Genomic DNA, 16,546 nt, shown 5'->3' on the forward strand with positions numbered 1-16,546 from the left:
GGCTTAATGGACTAAATGTGGCTAAAAGCTCAGGAAATCTGCTTTTAGCTACAATTATGAAATGGATATATATAGAGAGAATTATTTAAATGTTATTCTTCAAGTGAATAAACTTGCAAGCTCTAAAACAATCACTTTCTCATGAAATAAACCTATGATCATGTGCATTTTTATTTTAAAATCAGTTTTATCCAATGCAACTAAAATCTGGACAATGTCTTCCTGGCCAAAAACCCACCTAAGAACATCAATTAGGAATATGCTAGGCTACAAATAACAGAAAATGCAACATAACCAAGAGGTCTTCTTTTTCCCACAATACAGAGTACCCAGAGATATGGAGTCTAGCCTCTCATGACTCTCCGGCCTTTCCTTCATTTTGGAGGAGAGCAACTGCAGCTTCACACATCACACCCATTGTTTCTTTCCAGGCAGGAATGAGAGGGAAGAAGGCTGGGACTGGCTGTGTCTGCCTCTCTGCAAAGAGATAAGCAAAGGCTTCTCACTCAGGCACCCAGAAGAATTCCGTTATCTTTTTGGCCAGAACTAGGTCACGTGACCACCTTCAACTAGATAGGATTTGTGGAATAGATGAGGTTTAAATTTCAGACTATGTTGCTGGGACTTTTGGCTTTCTATTCTTTTACTCTCACTCTTCCTCCACAACTCAGAAGGAGAACTCTCTCTACCTTGCCAAACTCAAATCTTATTCCTACAATGGTGAGCTGAATAATTAACTCCATAATGAAGTCTGCTCAGATTATTTCCAGCTAATGATTTCCTCATTTTCTAAAATTTGTATACACATATTATACCACCACAGCACGTACTTGTGAGTCTATTGTTCTATCATAGGTTACTTTTTTTCTTAGTTGCTTTCCTATGCTTTTCAAGAACGAGTAATTCCTGCAAGACCCTCTATGCCTAGAATGGGGCTATGCCTAGTAATTCTTTCTATGCTGAACGAGGGAAATACAGGCTGTGCAACTATTTTTTTCTACTATACAGGGTAACATACACAATGCTCTTCAGGCAACAAAAATCCTCAATATCTTTGATGCTTTGTGTATGCAGTGAACTTTTTCTGACACTCTGGAAGCTTATTGTTAATACAAATCACAAGGACCACAAACACGAATCATAATGGTAGACCTGTAAATTTCAGTTATCCCTAGTGAAAGATTAGATTTGAGTGGTTTGTACAGCATCCAAGAGATTTTCCCAAGGAAGCTTATGATTAGAACGAGGCTACAACATTCCATCTGTTGGAAGAGTTGCCAGGAAAGGAACATGATGGATGCATGAATTACCACTGACAAGCATGAATCCTGAGAGTCAGTGGCCTGGAACTCCTCTGGTGGATGCTAAGAATGTGGGCACTAGACAAACCCCCTAGCAGGCAGTGACATGTGGGTTAGTTTATGAGGGGAAAAAATCAACAAGCTACTTATTATGTACATTTCCTCTCCTTCCCACTCCTCAGCCTTCTGTTTCAAGTTATTTTTGTACTCATCTCACACTTTCTGTATTTTTTCAGACATGAATTAACAAATTAGAAGATTTTTACTGGCACTTGCAATTTTCTTCTGATGGATATATCCCTGGAATGTATTAGTGAAACACATTAGTTTGAAAACAACTGCAGTTGGCAAAATGGTGATTCAGGAATTATGGGGTCAAAAATGAAGAAAACAAGAAAGGAGCAGGGAGAGAACATGGAAAACCCTATAGGGAAAAAGCCACGATGACACACATGGAAAGTGAGAAATGCAAATTGTAACCATCAGCTTGAAAAGTCAAAATTTTAGCCTGCCTCTTTTTTTTAATGGCATAATTTATCAGTGTAGCACATTTCTGAGCACACATTCTGCTCTTCAAATTGTGGCTATGTCTACAAACAAAATAAATTTGACAGCGGAAAACTACCAAAAATAACACCGCGTTATCATTTTTAAATGACCTGATGCTAAATAGCCCATGTGACTAAATCTTTCACTTTCAGTGAAAGTTGGGGTATAGTCAAGCCAGCTGTCTACAAGGATAAAAAAAATACGACGTGTATCTTATTAACCAATATTATGGTTTCTATATTTCCCCATTCTTTTTTTTTAATAAATTTACTTATTTATTTATTGGCTGTGTTGGGTCTTCATTGCTGCACATGGGGGCTACTCTTCATTGTGGTGCATGGGCTTCTCATTGCGGTGGCTTCTCTTGTTGCAGAGCACAGGCTCCAGGCACTTGGGCTTCAGTAGTTGTGGCACACAGGCTCAGTAGTTGTGGCTTAGTTGCTTCGAGGCATGTGGGATCTTCCTGGAGCAGAAATTGAACCCATGTCCCCTGCATTGGCTGACGGATTCTTAACCACTGCACTACCTAGGAAGTCCCTATATTTCCCCATTTTTGCTCCTTATTCAGAAGGCATGAAGGATCCTTTTGGGAAACAAGTGTTCGCCCACACTTGCTAAGTTGCTGTGCTCATCTAAGATTTTGGTCTTCATGGCCGTAAGGTTCTAAGAGGAAAGTCATAAACGGCCAAAGCAGAGCACATTACCATGTTTCTACTTTGAACATTTTAGATGTTACTAGGTTTTGGTATATTTTAGAAGGAAGGATACTTAAGTACACCTTCTGTTTTACAGAAGTCCTTTATAGTGAGCAAGCTGGGAGAAGCACCGCAGTTAATTTGATCTGCTGGTTGTATGACTTTGTTAATGTACTAAAAACTACTGAAGTTTAAAATGGTGAATTTTATGATGTGAATTATATCTCAGTAAAAAATAATAAAAGATATACTTTTGGGACTTCCTAGGTGGCACAGTGGTTAAGAATCTGCCTGCCAATGCAGGGGCAGGGGACATGGGTTTAATCCCTGCTCCAGGAAGATCCTACGTGCCACAGAGCAATTAAGCCCATGCGCCACAACTACTGAAGCCCATGTGCCTAGAGCCCATGCTCCGCAACAATAGAAGCCATCTCAATGAGGAGCCCACACACCACAGTGAAGAGTAGGGTGCCCCCCGCCCCACTCGCCACAACTAGAGAAAGCCCGTGTGCAGCAATGAAGACCTGATGCAGCCAATAAATAAATAAATAAATAAATAAATAAATAAATAAATAAAAGATATACTTTTGGCATCAAATGGCTTTTAACCTGCAAGTCACATTATTACATAGATGACTCCGAGATGTATCTCCCAAATACTGCACAAAAAAAATAGTCCCATGAATGTTCTAGAAGCAGGCTGTGATATTTAGAAAGTTGTGAGGTTTGAGGTATCCAAAGCATGGACTAGAAGCAAGTATATTGGCTCCAGGTGGACACGTTTCCTTGGCTTCACAGCCTTCTTTCCTCTTAAACTGAAGCATGGGCCTCAGCCTGGGTCTAAGGACGAAAGTGCTTGGAGGTCCCATCCCTACAATCTTCCAGACACACTCAGCCACAGAGATACATTCATCTTACCTCTGACAGGAAGCTGAGCTTAGTCGTTAACCACTTGTTACCTACACTCTTTTCTCCACAGTACAGGACACACAAGCATGCAAATAGGTAAGAGGATCCTGGCTCATTCTTTTGCTAGAGGAAGGGAAGAAACCCAAGTGACTTGGAGTAAACTAGGCCAAGGTTTAAGTCTTAAAAAGACCTTACACACACTCCTTCTTCAGCATGTAATGACTAACCTCTGGTTCTCTCTCAACAGGACACTCAGCAGGACTTAGGAGTTTAATGGATTTCTCTCACCTTATTGAGCAGCTAAAGTGGTTTTGAACTCTATGGGGTAATTTAGAAATTGTTGTGAAATGTAATTGATTTTTATAAATTTGCACCTTTTTTGCACTAATAAGCACGTGCACTGCGATTTATTTGTGCATGTGTGCCCTTAACTTTCCAGGATGCTAATGAACAAACTGTGATTGCATGCTTTCAAAAAAGCATAATTTACTCTTTTTACTTTTTAAAAATTAACTCTTTTCTGAGAAGAACAATGGAAAGTTGCTGGAAAGATCATTTCTAGGAAGAAAGGTGAATTCAATTCATTTTTATGATTGTGTGTTTTTTCTCTCCCAACATTGTTTAGCAAAAGCCTAAGAACTTGTCTGTTAGACCCCCAATACTTGCTCTAATTAGTCCTGGATATATATATTTAGAGAGAGATAGAGACTGAGAGAGAGAAAGAGGATTTAGAACGATTGCTTGTGTGGCGTGTAATTAAGCAGGGCTGTATTCTGGTCTGTAATCACTAGAGACTCCCTTCAGAGAAAATACTCTTCTTATTCAACCACGCAGTTTGCTCTGCAATGTGATGCTTTCAAGGGATACACCCTTCCTGGTTAGACAAGTTTTCTCAGACAGATAAGAAATGCTCATCAAGGGAGGATCCTCTTCCATTAAGTCCTCCCTTTTTATTTATTAATATGTGTCCCTTGGTTCCTCCCACCCCTGTAATTTCTCATCAGAACCAAGTCCCTAATTTGCAAGGTCCAGGACAAAACCCCCACAGGGTCTCTTGTTCAAAAGGCCTGAAAAAAAGCTTTCCTCTCTTTTCCTGTCTCTTTCTTGACCTGTCATGGTGTTTTTTCTTTGCTATGTAACATCGTACCCCTTGGAGCATGGGGATACTTACAGGGCAAGTGCAGATCCTCCCAGGTGTCCTGGGCTCTGCCCTGCAACACGGTGCATGGGGCGTGTGCAGCCGACACCGGACCTCCAGGCACCTGCATCCAGGCACCTGCCTGCCTCATTAGCTGTAGTCCCTGGATGGGACTGGAGGAGCAGGAGGCCAACAACCTGTGAGGGTGAGTGAGCAACAGGGGGCAATGAGCACGTTCGTCCTCACCCACTATGTTCCGTTGTGCCTTTGGACTCCACTTACGAAAAACTAATTCAAAGGTCAAATTTTTAAGAATTTCAAGAGGTGACCACGGAGCACTCATTTCCAAGCATGTGGCCCCTTCTGAGCCTGGGGCAGCACTGGTGGTCCTCACTCTTTACCTCCTTAATATTTTCTCTGGGGCCCAGCTTGGTGGTGGGCCCAGGATAGACAGTTACTACACACTTGCTGAAAGCAGCTCCTTAACTGCCAGCTGCTCTGATCAGTTGGGGTGGAGGAGCATTTTCCACCAGACTATCCTGCAGGCACTCCTATCACTTATCCGCCAGTGCCCACCGTAGGGGACATCAGGGGTCTGGCCAAGTCATTCAGCTATAATTTACACCATTGCTCTGACTTCAAAAATTACCACATCTACATCACCCCTGAAAGATGGGCAACTCTCCTATCATAGAAAAACTCCACGAAGGCTCTGCAGCTTCTGTGCCTGGTTGGCATCCTTTTGATTTCCTTTCTTTCTGTCCTTAGTCATCATCAAGGACACACAGAGTCAGCAGGATGCCCAGCCGCCTGCATTGCCTAATGGATGGCCGATCGCATCTGTATCCACTGGGCACAGCTGGGGAATGGGAGAAGAGCAGGGGAGGCTTTCCAACCTCATTCTGAATTTACCTTGGCCCCCACTCCTCAAGCGGACTTAAATGCCTTCCCTTCTGAGTCGCAAGTATATTTGCTTTGTTCCTCCATGTCTTGATTTTATTACTCTTTTTTCCTCTCTTTCTTGTTCATATGTATCTACCTCAGAGTTTTCTATCCTCAGGTATAAATATGAAGTCCTCACTAAATAGATCAATGACACACACACTAAAGTGTGGTTTCTGAAACAACATCCCTTTTCTCATTGAAGTTAGACACATTACCAAAAATGTAGGAAATTTAGAACAAGAAGAAAATAATCAGCACCAGAATTGCCATCATATATCCAGAGATAAATACTTAGCATTTTAGCACTTATATGTTTGGTCACCTTTATACATACATGATGCCTATACTATTGAAATACTATAAATATTTGCTTTGTGATATGTTGCTATCCACTCAATAATATACCATATTTGCTACGTTATTAACTATTAATCTGAAGCGCAATGTTCAAACTTCTGTGTGCATAAGAATCACCTGGGAGCACGTGGAAAGGAAAGATTCTAAGGTCCCTCACTCACAGATTTTAACTCATAAATCCGAGATGAGGACCAGGGATCTGCATTTTGAAAAGCCTCCCAGGTGATGCTGGTGTAGATGACTCTCAGCACTTGCTCTAATAAACACAATACACGGACATGATTTTTAATTTGCTACATTGTGTTCCGTTACCTACATGTGCCATAATTTATTAAACCCATCCCATATTGTTTATTTAACTCTAGTTTCCAAATTTTTACTTGCATGATTAATTCCTCAATGAATAACCTACTACATAAATCTTTCTGAATATCTCTTGATTATTTCCTGAGGAAAATTCTGCAAAGTGGAATTATCGGGTCAAAAGAAATGCAAACCTGAGCAAAGTAGATGGTATTTTGGGCAGAAAAGCAACCTTGTAAGCTGTAAAGTACTGGACTAGTATGAAGTATATAACAGCTGCCATTTTTGGAGAGACTTTCATATGCCAGGAAAGTGGTTCTCAAAACCTATTATGCTAATAAGAATCATCGGGAGGGCTTTAAAAACCTGTTGCTGCTCTCTCCTGCCTGTTTCCCTCTGGTTCATTATGTCTAGGGTGGGGCTTGGAATCTGCATTTCTAACAGTTCCCAGGTGATGTTGATGCTGTTGGTCTGGGAACCACACTTTGAGAGCCGCTGCGCCAAACACAATCATGTCATATAAATGACTTACATAAGTGTTACATAAGTGTTTTACATAAGTCATATAAATGTCACAGCATTTCTTTACAGTTGAAGACTGAGACTCAGAGAGAATCTGAGGTCATGAGGCTAATGATGGCAGAACTGGGGTTTGATTTCAAGTTTGATTATTCAAAGGCTGATGCTTTCCCCACAGGCCTGGTTTCTCACTTTATTTAATTGCCCACAAATAAAATATTTAGGATGTCTACATAATAAGCACCAAAGGTTTCTGTGTAAACCACTTCCCTTCCAGTCTATTAGGGGTACTTGAGGGAGGAGAGAGGTTAGGAAGTGTTTGGCTGAGAATTTTTTCAGGGGAAACTGGTTCAATGAGTCATGTTCCACCATTCACGTTAATCTGCAGGGTTGCTTCCTCACCCTCCAGTGGCTTCCCTGACATGTGGACATCAAGAGAATCATTTCTTATCGGTTACTGTAACTGTGTAATAGTCCTTCCTTGGAAGAGAGCTCTATCTTATCCAAAAACCACTTTCAGCCTTCTCCATGCAATAGCCTAAATTACAACCTGTTTGTTCAGGCAACTCAGTAAATAAATCATATCAGTGCAAAAAACAAAGAACTCTTGTCAAACTAGTTGGCTAATAATACCCAGTAGAGCAAACATTCAGTAGATTGGCAAAATATGAAGTCAGGTTGGCTTCTACCAGATAATTTAAGAGAGGTGAACATTTTCTAACTCACACCCAGAATCACCAGGTGAATCATCCACATTTCACAACTAAAGACATTCTTAAGAACTAATTATGCAATTTTTTACCTGTTTGTTATCTTGGGCTCTTGTTGCCCTGCTGCCTTTTAGCATGCTAATGATTGTGTGTGTAGATCATTATTATTATTTTTGCTTGTCATTCCATCTTCATTTATACATCCTGTGAGCTGAGGACTTTGCTAGACACACTACACGGAGAAATGGAATATTGTCTGTTTAAAACACATTTTGTGTGACTTCTAGCATAGTTCCACTGGATGTTGATACTTGAGAACAATTAGTTGTAGATACCTGTACTGTTCAAATATATAATACAAATGAATTACTTCCATCTATATTAAAATAAATTCAGTCTGGGATGCTTTATCATGAAACATGAGTCAATACATGCCAATAGACATTTTGTCCAGAGATTGTAAGGAGCATTGTACAGCCTCTGGCTTTATCATTTTCAGTAACTCCCTGACTGGGTAAGGAAAGGTCTTGGGCAAAGAAGACTTGGGAAGTCTGTTTGTGGAAGAGTGTGTTCAAAATCTGAGTTTCTCTGGGTGCCAGAACTAGTATTGATAGTTGACTGTTTTGGTGGCAGTAGGATTATAGCAATTAGAATTGTCTGACAAAGGAAGGAATGTCCAATCATGTAGAGGCCCCTATAACTAAAAGAATTAGCATTCAGACTGGACTGTAGTCTGTCAGGAATGCTGCTGAAGGCATGTCTACACTAGGTTAGAAATTTGATTAGCTGACTCTTAAGGATCTTGTAACACACATGCGCGCGCACACACACACACACACACATATACACACTCTAGTGAGTGTACTTAAAGAAAAAATGTAAAGGGGTGCTTGAGAGGCAAGAGAAACCAGAATCATACCTGCCTGTCTTTTCCAAGGGAGTATCTGGGTGAGAGATGAGAGAGGGGATTAGGGTGTGGCTGGAATGTGTATTTATTTGGTAAAAGCACAGGGTCCTCTTTTTTTTTTTTTAAACAAACAATACATTCAGTTTTTGTCCTGCATTTACTGTCCTTCACTGTAGAGTGTTCTCCAAACCCAGTAATTCAAGAATTATGTGTTGGTGGGATTATTTGAAGCATTAGTGTGTAGCCAAATCTTATTAACTGAAATCACTTAGCCAGAATCACTTTGAAAATTCTATTTTCAGAAAACATGAGGAAATTACCTAAAACAAACCTCTATTGATGATTTAGTATTAAAAAAAAAAAGGCATTTTCAGGATGGAGCACTGTTTCAACATAAAGTCAGTTTAACATATTTTTAGAAAATGATCATTGAAATGTGTAATAATTGCACAAGAAATTCTTTCATCAAAAGAAGTTTCCATTATTAGTCTACTAAGAAAAGAAGGTATACTAACACGTTTCAGAAATATTTTCAGTAATAAAGATGAAAACAAAAGACGTTCTCTGTTCATCACTGATATAGCCAGAAAATTTAGCCAGTGTATTCCAGTTGCTTATTGTATATGGAAAACACCACCTATAAATTAATAACTAGGTCATGAAAACCAAGCACTGATGTCAGAATTCATTTTATATAAATCGGAAAATATAGTCCTAAAATTTCCAGATACTAGTGTTAAATATATATATGTATACATATTTTTAATGAATTTAAGCTTCACATTGCACTGTATACGTACAAGAAGTGAGTCAAGTTTCTTAAGGAAAGTCACAGTTATATTTCCAGGAGTCAAACTCATTTGAATTAAGGAGGCCATGAAGAGTAATATATCGACACATGGCTTCCTGTGTCTGGAATTAGAATTTCTGGGCTCCCTCTGAATTCACCGCTTGCCAGCCTGCAGGGCAAATCATTTCGTTCAGTGTTCTCTGTAAAACGGGCAGGAAAAGCAGCAAGGTTGTAGAAGCCTGAAGATTCAGGGAGATAAATGTGCAATGCGCTTTTCACAGAGGCTGGCACTGGCAGGCACCAAAGAAGTCTTAGCTATGATGATTACATTTCCATTCAATATTTGATGTTATGAAATTCTGTGGTTTTTTAAAATTGTGCTAAAATATATGACATAAAATTTACCATTTTAACCATTTCTAGGTGTTCAATTCTCTGTTCTTTTTATTTAGAGGGAAACTATGACCATTTACAGCAAATGTCTGCATATTAATGCTGTACAATTTGCTTTAGCCATAAATATTGAAAAAAGAATCAAGACTAGTATAAACATTTGGTATGAAGAGCAAAATAATACAAAGTTTTCTACAGCTTTATAGTTTTAAAATGAAGTGTAGAAAGGCATAAAATAGCTTCTACAAAAGGCTCAGCAATATTTCAAACACAGAACTTATTGAAGATACTCACTTTCAGTAACGGTAAAAGTAGAAAATTGAAACGACAAAGATATAAAATGAAAGGTAAAATCTCCCTCACTCTTTACAAATTCCTTTCCCCTCCTTTCAGGTTTGTACATCTTCCTAGAAGTGTTTTATATATCTATGAGCATATAAATCTGGGTGTATAAGTTTTCAAATAGAATCACACTATAGCCACTATTTTCCATCTAGATATTTTTAAACTTTAAAGTGTATCTCAAAGATCTTTTAAAGAATTAACTTATGAATTATATTATGTAGATATGTTGAAACATTGATGTTTCTAACTGATGACATTAGATCTCTAGTTTTTTTTCCCTCTCATAAAAAAAAACTGGAATAAGTGCCTTTGTACATAGATGCATATTTTTGTGAACAAAGAAGGCTAAATTCCTAGCAATGAAGAAACAGCAGATCATTTTAAAGATACTTGAAAAACAAGTTAAGATACACATTTAATGAGATTATTTGGGGCAGGTTATTACACTGTGGCTCTCCAGCATCCTTACTTGACATCTCGTCTTAGAGGTTAAACTGAAGCATAGAGCTTCGTAGAGAAGAGTTTAAGACATTGGAATTTCATCACTGACCAGTTAGACAAGGTACTTAATTTCTCTGAGCCTAGTCTTGCCTAAATGGGCGTATTGTGAAAGTCAAATGAGATGTTGAAAGTACGCATTTACACAGTAGCATTTAGTATTAACAACCTCTCAATAAATAACAATGAACAGTTAATAATTACCTGGTGGTAATGATTATTTTTAAGGAGCGCCAGACCAGGGTTTCCCAAATTTCCAATTTTTAAACATTGACGTAGCAATTTTAATTATCCATTTATCGTTTATATGCTCTATATGCCCTCTTACGCCTGAAGACTATTATTAATTCTTCTCTGGAAATGTTTTATCCCCAAGTTTCAAACATCTTGTTCTTTTTTTTTTCCACAGAACTATTTCTCAAGCAGTGATGTAGTTTTCACCACCCAGCTTCAGGCCTTTATCCCATCTGGGACAGGTCTGGCCTCACAGTCCACAAGAAACCTGGTCTAGAATTGGAAGTAGAGAAAGAAAAAAAAATAATGTCCCTTTAAAGAATATGTTCACTGCACTCTTAGTAATGAGCAAAGAAATGATTGCAAGAATACCTTGGGGTTTGCCAATGGTCAGGCCCTGGTGAATCGCTTTTGGTGGGGGGTGGGGGGGGTCATGCCTTCAAATTCTCCAGCTAGAAACCAAAGCCTGCAGCCTGTGGCCGGGCTCTGCCCATCGGGTGGCCCTTATCAGAGGAGGCAAGTGAAAAGCAGGAGTGTATGGGACACTGTATTTATTTATATATTTTCTAGTGAGGGTGACAGCGACAGCTGGGGCTCCTGGCAGCAGGGGCAGAGCTTCTGGTGTCCGGTGTCAACCTGGACTTGGGTCTTCTGGGCCGGGGAGCTTGTCTGGAGCAGTGTGTGGAGCCGCCAGGCTGGCACTCTGAAAGCTGAGCAATTCCTTTGCTGCTTCAACAAGCAGCATGAGTTCTGTTATTTATAACCGAGTGCCTAAAGTCCCCCTGTCCCCGAGCCCAAACCCCTCCCACTTCCTCACTTCACTGTGTGGCAGCTGGGCTCTGCCAGTTGCTCAAGTCCCAAATCTTGGTGTCCACCTTGACTTCGCTCTTTCTCTCAATTTCTCTCAACAGTCACATAATTGGTCTGTCTGCATATGCTCTGAGCCCCCACGGCTTCCTGTTAACACAGCTACAGAAAGATCTTTCAAAGAGTAAGTCAGATTACGTCAGTTTCCTTAGACTCCTCCGAGGGTCCCCACCTCACTGGGCTCGTTCCTTCAGTATCCTTCTGATCGTATCAAGTGGACCTTCCATACTTCACTCACTGCTCTCCCCACACACTGACCCCAGGACTACAATGTCCCAAATGGCCCAACTGCCTGCTAAGCAGCGGCCACCACACAACCTCCTTGCTGATCTCAGGGCTTTCTCATTGGTTCTTCTTCTTCAGCCTGGACACCCCCCATCCCTCCTGCCAAGACACAGAACTCCCCTCCTCCCATTTCCTCATTGCATAACCTCTTATTTCTTCAAATATTTTCCCCTTCCTCCCAAATCTCCCTTGGTGTAACTGTCCCCTCCATCCCACCTCACTCCCTCACTCCGGATCTCTCTTACCCTCTGTTTTTTCCTATAGCACTTTTTTTCCTTTTTTGGCCACACTGTGGCTTTCCGGATCTTAGTTCCCCTACCAGGGATCTAACCCAGGTACACAGCAGTGAAAGCACTGAGTCTTAACCACTGGACCACCAGGGAATTCCTACTGCAGCATTTCTTACCCTCCAAAGTATACTTGCTGGTTTGTCTATTGTCCATCTCTCTTCCCATTAGAATATAAACTCCATGAAGGCAGGGACTTTGGTTCCTCAGGGATTATTGCCTTGCTCATAGTAAGTATTCCCAAAATACTTGTTGAATAAATGAATAAATGAGTGAATGAATGAATATGGATGTGTTCGGCATTCTCTACTCTGAGAGTTTATAAGAAGGTTATTACCAGCCCTTAAGGAAATATTGTAAGGGCAGCAACGTTAATGGAAGTCAGTCAGAAGCCTTGAAGGAAATGACTGATTTTATCTATAATCTTCATTTTCATGAGAATGAAAAGTGTCCTGTGAAGGTTTTTTTAAACTTAGTTAGAGACATCTATGGACTGATTTTAGGGGCATATCATGAGATCACCTACCCAAACCAGTTATTTTCTCTGGTCTATCATAGTGTCTAAAATCCTCAATATTTATTATTTTATTTATTCTATACATATGCTGGGCCCTGTTCTAAGTTGAGATATAGCAGTCCACGAGTCAAAGTCCTACCCTCGTGGAGTTCACTTTTTATTTGGGGACAGACAATAAACAAAAAATACAGACACAGCAAGTGTCAGCTGGTAATAAGTGCCAAGAGGAAAATTAGAACAGGTGAGAGAGAGTAGTGTCGAGGGGTGTGTGTGGCTTTTTAGACAGGGCCTTTAGGGAGTCAGTGTTGGGAGGTGATATTTAAGTGGAGGCCTGAATGAGGTATGGGAGGAAGCATGCAGATGGTGTTCAAATCCCTCTTAAAGAAATCTCAGTGAGAGGAGAGTGACAGTGACTCCTGGCTCTCTGGAACAGGTAGCCTAGGCATCCGCCATGGTCTTGTGTTGTAGTTTAAATTCCATGCACTATGTTTTACTCTACACCATAATGTATATACTTTATTTTTTAAAATGATTTGTTATAGCTATGAATAAGTGGTGCTAGCCTGAGGTTCTTTTTTTCACATATCTCAAAACTGTGATGATGCATCCTTTGGTGCCAATCATTGGTCAAGGTGACAGCTGTCTATGGGAAGAAGCAGGAACTTGTACCAGAGTCAATAATCAGAGGCCCCGGGGACTTCCCTTGTGGCACAGTGGTTAAGAATCCGCCTGCCACTGCAGGGGGCATAGGTTTGATGCCTGGTCAGAGAAGATCCCACATACCACAGAGCAAAATTGTCATTATTAAACAAAAAATGAAAATGAAAGGTGGAAATGAGGGCGTATATAGCTAGAATTTTTATTTCTGCTTACCTCCCAATTTTTCAAGTACTAGATTTTTGGTTATAGCGTTCTGGTTTGTGTTTCCTCAAAGCCACATTCAAGTCATTTTTCAGGATGTTTGGATTATTCTCTTGCCACCATTTGGCCAATTGGATAAATTTTATACTTTCTGTCCAGCTGCTTTATGCAAAAAATTGTGTAGGAGGTACAACTATTAAATATCTTTTTTTTTTTAATCCACTAACCACGTGACTTTTAACAAGCCCTGTTGCCACTCTGTGTTTCACATATGTCCCCTGGAAATAAGGATAATATCTGATTTGTATCTTCTCTTAGAAATAATCTGAAAGCATCGTTTATGCTCTCAGAGGGAAAATGACTCATTGCATCTAAAGCCTTATTAATCAATCCTGTCATGTGAACATGGTTTGTGTGTCTCTATATGCTTTAGTGGGTAGCCTAAGATTATGGGGAAAAGGAAAATGTAGAAATGTGTTCAACTTCTGGGAAGGGACATTTGTGAGAGGAAGTACACCCTTCGTTTGTACTTTCCTCTTGTCTGCTGAATGTAGTCAGTGTAGGTGGGGCCATATAGTACCATGTGGTGATGTATCAATACTTCAGAAGAGATCAGCATGACAGAAGGACCCTGGGTGCTGGACATTGGGCATCTGCCAGGCTTTCACCAGACTGTCTCCCTCAGGTCATCTTTCACATGAGAGAGAAACTGATTTTCTTCTCATGTAGGCCACAATCATTTTGGACTTTTCTGTTCTACAGTCAAACCTAACCCTAAGTAATGCACACCTGTGATTTGAAAGCTTTTTTACTGCTTACAAAAACACCGTATACATGTTATTTCATTTTATTCTTCAACAATCCTATGAAATACAAGGAACAAGAATTGTCATTCTCACTTTTCAGAAACTGACCTTTTAGGAAGTTAAGTGACCTGCGCAGAGTCAAAGAACTAGTAAACAGAGAATCTGGATAAAGGGAAGTTCGATATCTCTGTACAACAGATCACAGATGTGCAGATGTGCAGACAGAAATACAGTGCAGTCTTAGAGGAAGACAGACCTGACTTCAAATTTTCTGTCTAGCTCTTATCACCTTAGGCAAAGTATCTACCTTTTCCTGACCTTCGTTTCATTACCTGCAAGGTGTGGAAACAATACCTCCAGGGACTGAAAATTCCAAATACGATGAGTCCTGTGAAGTTCCTGGTCCAGGGTGTGATGTACAGTAGATGCTTAGTAAATAGAGCTCTTATTATGGGCATATGCTTATCGGCCTGAAGATATTCAGATATGGGAGCAAAGGAATGGAGTGCAGAGGCCAGGGAATCTGCTTCATCTTGAAATCCCAGGTGTCTGTGAAGAATTTGAAATATTTTAATTTCTTTCTGGTTCAAAAGACCAGATTAGTTAGTGGGCCTGGGGATGACCACCTTCTTAGACCATCTTAAAGGTATTTCTCCATCTCTCTATTTGGAGGGAAACGTCACAGGAAAAATGTCTTTTGCTTTCAAGCTCTTTACAAGGCTCAAGAAGAGGAAAATACCCATTCCCAGCAATTTTTAAATTTCCCTTAAGGAAATAGGAGTGGGAATTCGTAGAGTAGCATGTTCAATTTTGTTTCTCAAATACTATTTGAATGCACCCTTCAAGTATTTGGTGTTGGGTGGGTGTTGCTGTATAATGGGATTCTAAGGAGATTTAAGAGCTTCTAGAGGGGCTAAGATTCATGAATTTCTTAAGTGGGCATTTAGTCAGGATCGATGAAGCATGGCCAGCTGATGTCTCAACAAATTAAGTGAGCATACCAGGTATTATCTGATCCAGATTCTGGTTTAAGTCAGGTCCAATCCAGACTAAAGTCAGTGGTAGGTCAGAATAATAACATGAATCGGAATTCGTTGTGAGATGCATGACATTCATGAATCTATCAGCTATGATAAGCTTTCTTTTATTTTCTCTTTTTCAGACTCAACTAGATGAGAAAAATGTCTTTCAAGGCCCTCAGACCTTTATACAAAGCTATTCTGCTGTACACAGAGACGTACTTGTAGTACTTTGATGTTTACTTCATTCCTATTCTGAACAATTGGCTCGATCGAGTCAGCACACCAGTTATTTACACCAGTCTTAGGCAGCGTTTGTTTGATGGAAAGGACTCTGGTAATTCAGCTTCATGTCTAAGCGCTCCTCACACTATGACACAGCAAAAGAACCCACAGCAGCAGCTGTTGGAACAACTGCTCTCTTTTCCGCCCAAGTCTGACATTTCCAAGGTGGGATTTGATTACAACTGGCAATACAGAATTATGGGCAAACAGATGAGGTGCAGAGACCAGAAAATATTGAGATGAAAATAGCAAGGCGGTGAGACAGTGTGTGTTACATTCCCTTATCAGGCTTTGAGAAGCAGGCAAAGGATCCTGCTGAGAAATGCCTCCTTGCTTCCAGCATACAAAAGACACCCTGAGACCTGGTCCAGTCAGGACACCTCACAGCACAGGCGCCAGCCTTTGGGGTTTCTCTGAAGCAGCCGACATCTCAGGCAGAGTCCAATTCAACTACAAGAACTTTTCTGAGAAAATAAAAGGAGAAATTCTAAGCTTATGTATGCTTATATATTTATGTGCCATTTGGGGACGTTTTGGAAATAAGTCATATATCTCCTCCCACAATTCAACTTCAGTTACATTTGAGCACTTCCTCAAAGTTCAGCATACTCTAATTCGTTTCTTACTCTAAAAAGTATTGGTTCTTTCTGCATGTATTCCTTCCTCCATTCTTTTCCTTTTACGGTTTATCACCAAATTTGTTGTTGGTGGCTCTTTTTTCCTTAGATGCATTGAGTAAGCTTTAAGAGTTTCCCTTTTGAAGACTTAATGCCTAGGAAAAGATAAGCAATAACAGTAGTAATAATAATAATAGTAACAATAATACATGCATATATGCATATAGTATATGCATATAATAATATATGCACGGATATGTATACTATTGCATAACTTACAAAGCACTTTTCATACACATTATCTCATTTAATCTTAAGTACAACAGTAACATCCAACCCCTCTTCTCTTCCTCCTGGTTACCATGAGCTGGGCAAATGTGCTAAGAGCTCTCCATGCAATATCTCTACA

The 16,546-nt window shown here is 40.0% G+C and overlaps 1 long non-coding RNA gene across 1 annotated transcript; it reads left to right on the forward strand.

The window, feature by feature from the left end:
* Positions 1 to 4,659: 4,659 nt before the first annotated feature.
* Positions 4,660 to 15,965, forward strand: LOC130855993 (uncharacterized). The gene is made up of 4 exons (XR_009054412.1): positions 4,660 to 4,797; positions 5,361 to 5,556; positions 11,505 to 11,584; positions 15,379 to 15,965. It is a non-coding gene; the product is annotated as an uncharacterized LOC130855993 (long non-coding RNA).
* The last annotated feature ends 581 nt before the right edge of the window (positions 15,966 to 16,546 follow it).

The sequence above is a fragment of the Hippopotamus amphibius genome, chromosome 6, assembly GCF_030028045.1.
Source record: "Hippopotamus amphibius kiboko isolate mHipAmp2 chromosome 6, mHipAmp2.hap2, whole genome shotgun sequence".
Lineage (NCBI taxonomy): Eukaryota > Metazoa > Chordata > Mammalia > Artiodactyla > Hippopotamidae > Hippopotamus > Hippopotamus amphibius.